The sequence below is a fragment of the Haliotis asinina genome, chromosome 2 (genome assembly GCF_037392515.1).
Source record: "Haliotis asinina isolate JCU_RB_2024 chromosome 2, JCU_Hal_asi_v2, whole genome shotgun sequence".
Lineage (NCBI taxonomy): Eukaryota > Metazoa > Mollusca > Gastropoda > Lepetellida > Haliotidae > Haliotis > Haliotis asinina.
Genome location: NC_090281.1, coordinates 66020943 through 66028016, shown reverse-complemented (window position 1 = coordinate 66028016; position 7074 = coordinate 66020943).

Below are 7074 nucleotides of genomic sequence, written 5' to 3'. Positions count from 1 at the left end.
GCGTGATAGAAGTCCATGAGATCTGACAGCTCAATAAACTACTTGACAATTGTAAAACCGCTCGTTTTTTATGTGTTATTTGAGCACAACATCATAGAACACTGTTTCTTTCTGTATACACCGGGGGAATTGCCATGTTGTTGTACAGGATTGTGTCTCTGTATACACCAGGGGATTGGCATGTTGTTGTACAGGACTGTTTCTCTGTATACACCAGGGGATTGGCATGTTGTACAGGACCGTTCCTCTGTGTATACCAGGGGATTGCCAAGTTGTCGTTCAGGACTGTTCCTGTGTGTATACCAGTGGATTGCCATGTTGTCGTACAGGACGTTTTCTCTGTATACACAAGGGAATTTCTATGTCGATATACATGACTGTTATTCTGTGCACACAAGGGGGAATTTCTATGTCTCTGTACAGGACGATTTCTCTGTGTACACCAGGGGAATTACCTTGTCTGTATACAGGGCTTTTTCTGTGTACACAAGGGGGAATTGTCATGTCGCTGCACAGGACAGGTTCTCTGTGTACACAAGGGGAACACACAGGTTCTTCATATATCGAACAGAAGTAGATTGTATTCTTTATTTACCTTGTGACAGATATACATGCAATCTCTCAGCCGCTACAAAAGACAGCCATTGGTCAACATTTAAACTCCACCAAACGTTGCATAGCTGGCATATTGCTGAGGACAGCGATAACCAAACACTCACATACACATTACAAAAGTCTTAAGACGTACTCATACTGCAGGATAATCTTAATTTCAATTTTTAATAAATGCAAATAGTCCGGTGAAACGCAAAACATCGAAGTCTCCACCAACTCCCTCAGCAATCGTTATACTAAGGTAAAATGACGCTAGTTGCCGGGTATTGTGTTGAAGTCACACCTAGGGGAGCATATACTGCTTACAAACATGCATCTAGTCACATATTGCTTTATACAGGTATGCACCTGATCGTAAACTGCACTGCAAACCTAGTACTACAAACCTACCGTCTACATGCATTATAAAAGACAAACTTGATGGTCAAAGAGAATAAAAGTACCATTATATAGAATGTGCTGTATGAGAGAGAATAAATTAACTTTTGTAAAAAGTAAGATGATGTGAATTTATCCAGTTTATTTTGGGTTGTGTTTATGAAACATCCATTTAATCTAATACGGCAGCGAGACATTCAAAGGTATACTCATGGATACAAATAAGGGAGCACATGAGAGTACAAGTGTTCCTTTTATTCTTTCTCAGGTTTCTTCGCAAGGAATGCATTGCACTGTGGGTGAAACTTTGGAAATAGATAAAGCAACACTTGTACTGTCATATGTTCCTATATTTGTTTCACGAGATATATTTCACCACCGTGAAGGAGCCAGTCAGTATTGAAAAAACCCTCCATCCATCACCAGTGACGTTATACTGTCTTGTGTATCGCGTGATGCTAGCATTTATTTAAATCAGGAGCAATTTGTCTCCGTGTATTGATATTTGACGGTCACGTTGTTTACAGAAGCGGATCAATATTATGTTTGTCTTGGCGTGGAATGAGTCGCACCTAATGCAAAACGCCTGTGATCAATCGGAACAACAGAACAAAATCTGGAATAAACAGCTATGAACCGTCTCAACAGTATTTCCTGGATTTGTACCGGTTAATTAAAGGCATGGAAAGAGTGTAAGCTGTGAGTTAGTGTTTCCTGAACCGAGCTCTAGTTACGATTTGCTACCACAGGACGGTTCTCAGTGTTGGCCTAAAACCAACAAAGTCTTTACGCGGGGATTGGTTGCACTTGCGACATAACTTGAGAACCGTCCCTTGGTCAGCCTTTCTTCCTCTTTGTAGACATGTTTAATTCAGTTTCTGTTGCAACCTCAGTCCTGATATGGTTCTTGTATTCACTACAATATTGCTGGCTTGTTTGTTCACTAAAACCTGGTGATAATGCCACCTATAAAATGCCAATTGCTGTATTTTTTCTTCGTTGCAGTTTTTATAGAGGGTATTACCTTTTAGCATTTCTCATGTGACACCTTCCTTAGCATTTACTGATGAGTCACAGAATGATTAGTCTGACGTTGATTACAATATCTGGTCCACAAACTTAGTTGAATCTAATATAATTGATAGGACGTCTGTGTTTACATAAAGATTGTATCAGTGTATGTCTGCTTGAGGTCACGGGATGCCTCAGTCGGCAGGAAAATCTTACAATTCAGAGCAATGATCAGACATTAGGGATGCCATTACTGATACCATTCATCACTTTATCAGTGATGCTCACATGCAATTACACTAGAAGGGTGGCATTGAAACCGGATTGTACACTATACTTCAGTTTACCAGTGACGTCCACATGCAATTACACCAGAAGGGTGGCACTGTACCGGATTGTACTACATAGTTCAGTTTACCAGAGCCATCCACTTGCAATTAAACCAGAAGGGTGGTACTGTAACTGGGTTGTACTGCATACTTCAGTTTATGAGTGGCGCCCACAGGCAATTACACTAGAAGGGTGACCCTGTAACAGGGTTGTACTGTATGCTTCAGTTTATCAGTGACATCCACATTCAATTACACCAGTAGGGTGACCCTGTAACAGGGTTGTACTGTATGCTTCAGTTTATCAGTGACGTCCACATGCAGTTACACCAGAAGGGTGGTACTGTAACTGGGTTGTACTGCATACTTCAGTTTATCAGTGCCGTCCACATGCAGTTACACCAGAAGGGTGGCATTGAAACCGGATTGTACTGCCTACTTCAGTTTATCAGTGACGTCCACATGCAGTTACACCAGAAGGGTGGCACTGAAACCGGATTGTACTGTATACTTCAGTTTATCAGTGACGTCCACATGCAGTTACACCAGAAGGGTGGCACTGAAACCGGATTGTACTGCATACTTCAGTTTATCAGTGACGTCCACATGCAGTTACACCAGAAGGGTGGCACTGAAACCGGATTGTACTGCATACTTCAGTTTATCAGTGACGTCCACATGCAGTTACACCAGAAGGGTGGCACTGAAACCGGATTGTACTGCATACTTCAGTTTATCAGTGACGTCCACATGCAGTTACACCAGAAGGGTGGCACTGAAACCGGATTGTACTGCATACTTCAGTTTATCAGTGACGTCCACATGCAGTTACACCAGAAGGGTGGCACTGAAACCGGATTGTACTGTATGCTTCAGTTTATCAGTGACGTCCACATGCAGTTACACCAGAAGGGTGGCACTGAAACCGGATTGTACTGCATACTTCAGTTTATCAGTGACGTCCACATGCAGTTACACCAGAAGGGTGGCACTGAAACCGGATTGTACTGCATACTTCAGTTTATCAGTGACGTCCACATGCAGTTACACCAGAAGGGTGGCACTGAAACCGGATTGTACTGCATACTTCAGTTTATCAGTGACATCCACATGCAACAATTATAACACCGGGCATATTTTCTCGTGGTGATTACACAACACTTGAGATGTGCGTTGCCAGCACAGTTATACCCTTCAAGTCACTGACAACTTGAAAGCAGCATTGTATTTCATACACACTGGAATTGATTCTTGTTTTAGTTTAGCTGACAACCGCTGTGAGGAGGTATGCGTTATTGTACGAATGCATGTTGTTACTGCTGCTTTGAAATGAATATTAGAATTATGGTGAAACTGACGAGGTCGTTGATGATGCTGACGTTGAGGCGAGATTGGTATCACAGGAAGGTGTCTGTACTGGAAGCGTTCTTTATGAGTCCGGGGATAAATAAACACTGAACAATAAGAGATTTCCTGTCAGGCATAATTCTACCACAGCGCAAACACGACAATGCCCTATTTTGGGAGTGACAGCATATAAAGAATGACTTCCCGAAAGCCGAATTTGACACTCCGTATAATTACACTGTGCATGATGCGCTGGACATGCAGGTCAAAGTACACGCTGTGTAGGAGAACCGTTAGACGTGCAGTTGGTGGCGTGTTATCAAATATGGCCTGCATACATACATTCTCGCTGGGGAACAACCATCGTCATTTTATTGAATTCTCATTCACTACAAATTGTCTGCTAAGTATGAGATGAGTACTGTCTACGCTGTATGATGCCACATTTATGTTGAATCGACAGAAATTATGACGCTATTTAATCTTAAATATGCCTGGAGATTCCTTTTACGGCGTCTGTAATCGGTGGCCGTAGATCGTAGGTGTTGGAATTATGCATGATGCAATGAATAAAAATAAAAAAAAATATATTGATTAACATATTCCAGGAAAGAACTGTCATCTGGGTTACTGCTGAGCATCATATTTCCAGACAGTTCGCATTGATGGTCCACATTTACTTTAATCATGTTAATGTCCCACTGATACCCGATCCATCTCCACACTCTGTCACGCTGGCACTCAAACACCGAGTTCTACCACTTGTCGGAAGTGTGAATAAAAAACCTGTATTCTTTTACATTGGACACCATTATTTCATGGAGCAGCCCGACTTTCCCACTTCATGTTGAGAGGGTGTGCTGTTTAACGCACCATGGTGCATATACATGTATTGATGTCGCCAGTATTCATGACATGCATGCACCAAACCAATCAGAACAAGAGAGACCGACTTGGGCTAATGTTTTATTTCCCAACATTTTCAGACCTTCGAAAGATGATTCATGATCAATATCTGATCCATTTGTTCTGACGCATAAATCTCTCTCTGGTACTGACATGTAATCAATGGCAACATTTTCTAACATGACTGTCATACTATTAGAAGGCTCGCTTAAAACAGCATCCTGGTAGCTGCTTCACAATCACTTAATCAGATCACTTTCAGATTTCCGTCCTTCCAGGCGCCTGTGCTAAACCCCATCCAGGCTCATAGACATTCATCCTACCAGGTTCGTAAATAGAAACATTTCACAGGTTCACACTGGTATAAAATTTGTTTTCAATGCGCACATACACATTTCATTACCTGGTCCACATGCATCCACATTCATATTATGATCTCTCTCACGTTTACATCACCGATCACCTGAAATAAAGATGATCATTCGTTGTCCAATCTTCAACACTGATGAAGGTGATCACTCCTAACGTTCTCTCCATTATAAATCTGATAAAAATGGCCATTCGTTCTCCAGCCTACAACACTGATGAAGGTGATCACTTCTAACGTTCTCTCCATCACCAATCTGATAAAAATGGCCATTCGTTCTCCAGCCTACAACACTGATGAAGGTGATCACTTCTAACGTTCTCTCCATCACCAATCTGATAAAAATGGCCATTCGTTCTCCAGCCTACAACACTGATGAAGGTGATCACTTCTAACGTTCTCTCCATTATAAATCTGACAAAAATGCTGATTCGTTGTCCAACCTACAACACTGATGAAGGTGATCTCTTCTAACGTTCTCTCCATTATAAATCTGATAAAAATGCTGATTCGTTGTCCAGCCTACAACACTGATGAAGGTGATCACTTCTATCGTCCTCTCGGGTACAAATCTGATAAAGGCGGCCATAAGTCTAGAGTACAACACTGATGAAGACGATCACTTGTTATCAATGTGCCAGATATGTGACAGTAGGAAACGTCTATGAAAATATACATGAAGGATTCATTTCACACTAAATTCCCTCATATTTACTTTTATCACGACGTTAAGGAGATATTCCATGTGTATAAATTCAGCTGTATGTGTGTATATACAATACGCAGTAAGTCCTCGTAGAATCACGTGTATTTGCTGTTTACATTCTTCACTGACCACGAACAAACATAATAACTTAACCATCCATTTAACTAGACCCACTATATCTGGTGACAGACAAACCGCAACAAGTGAACCCATCAGCGTTAGACAATCAGTTCCCAATATTGTCTTTACAAACACATACTACTGAAGTCTTGAATTACGAGGATTGAAGCGCTCACATTGAGGCAGGGGCTCTATTCCCTGTATGAATAAAACGTCCATTCCTGGTGAACCCTTCCTCACCTTTTCACTGTACTTACTAAACATAATCAACGAGATAGTGTTACTTAATATAATTATATTGTTATAATACATACTATCCAGCCCGCTGCAGCACCGTGTTTTATACAGAAACGTGTGCTTAAGGTGCTAATGTGTATGTGATTAGGCACCATGTAGTACCCGTTATATCACATTTAAGAATGCAATATTCCTTCACGCTATCTGTAGAAAGATTGGCAGCAGGGGTGTTGTCACTGTGAGATGGCACAACATGGTGACGCACGGTGCGGTAATGTGTTTGATATCGACTACACCGCTTGGTTTCAGGAACTGTTTCGAAAATGATATTTTTTCACCTGGTTTATTGTCGACAGTCGTGTTGGATACTTCTCCACATTACAAGGTAAAGACTAGTTTCTCACCTGACATAAGACCATTTTTTCTCTTCGACATAAATTCTTACATAGAAAAAATGTTATTTTCTGAACCGTTATGGTTTATACCAAATATTTTCGAGTTGACCTATCAGTGACAAAATAATTCCTTTTTTGACACACGTTTCTGTACATTATTTAAGATGGAACCAAGACCTGTCCATGCAGGTGTTAGTATAAAGAATGCATGTGAGTTCAGTAATATTCCAGCATGAACATGGTCCTGAACAACAGGTAACCGATGACATGAGTCAACCAAGGCGGCGAGCCTCATCACCCGTTAGTCGCTTCTTACGACAAGCATAACCGCCTTTGTGGCAAGCATGGGGTGCTGAAGGCCTATGCTTCTCCGGATCCGCGGGTCAAAGAATGCATGTACATGTAGTAGTTTCCAAACTGCGTATACTTTCTCCAGGTATACCCGTATGTGTATGACGCGTGCATAGACAGAGCTGATACAACTGTGGGTGTAATTTGTGAGTGAGTGAGTGAGTTTAATTTTACGTCGTACTCAGCAATGTTCCAGCTATATGGCGGCGGTCTGTAAATAATCGAGTCTGGACCAGACAATCCGGTGAACATCAACATGAGCATTGATCTGCACAATTGGGAATCAATGACATGTGTCAACCAAGTTAGCGA